General features: G+C 43.8%; 1 non-coding gene across 1 annotated transcript; it reads right to left on the reverse strand.

The window, feature by feature from the left end:
* Positions 1 to 219: 219 nt before the first annotated feature.
* On the reverse strand, positions 220 to 326 carry LOC145013573 (small nucleolar RNA R71). The gene has a single exon (XR_013665123.1). It is a non-coding gene; the product is annotated as a small nucleolar RNA R71 (small nucleolar RNA).
* Positions 327 to 559: the final 233 nt, after the last annotated feature.

Below are 559 nucleotides of genomic sequence, written 5' to 3' on the forward strand. Positions count from 1 at the left end.
GAGGATGCCTACAAGCATTTAGATGAAGACAATGATGTAGCTGATTACTTCAATGTTCCAAATGTGCCTCGTGAGACTCAGCTACTTCGCATGCTTCCAGTGACATTCAAAGGTGTTGCAAAAGACTGGCTCAAATCACTTCCCTCCGGATCAGTCACCACATGGGACAAGATGAAAGAAGAATTCATTGATCACTTTTTCCCACCTTCCAAGATAGCCAAACTAAAGAAGGCCATTGCTAACTTTGAACAACAAGATGGAGAGTCACTATATGAAGCTTGGGAGAGGTACAAGAGCTTACTAAGAAACTGCCCACACCACGACCTTAATATCCAGCAAGAAGTCTCCATTTTCTATGATGGAGTCAATGTCACAACCAGGCAGTTACTTGACTCGCAAGGCCCACTCACAAAGAAGCCACCCCCGGTGACCAAGGAATTAATTGAAGAATTCTCTAAGCACTCTAGAGAATACCACAACCGAAGAAATGATGTTACTAGGGGAGCCGCATATGTAGCTACTGAAGACTTATCCGCGGTCATTGCTATGCTAAAAACCA

Source organism: Lactuca saligna, chromosome 8, assembly GCF_052625555.1.
Source record: "Lactuca saligna cultivar CGN05327 chromosome 8, ASM5262555v1, whole genome shotgun sequence".
Taxonomy (NCBI): domain Eukaryota; kingdom Viridiplantae; phylum Streptophyta; class Magnoliopsida; order Asterales; family Asteraceae; genus Lactuca; species Lactuca saligna.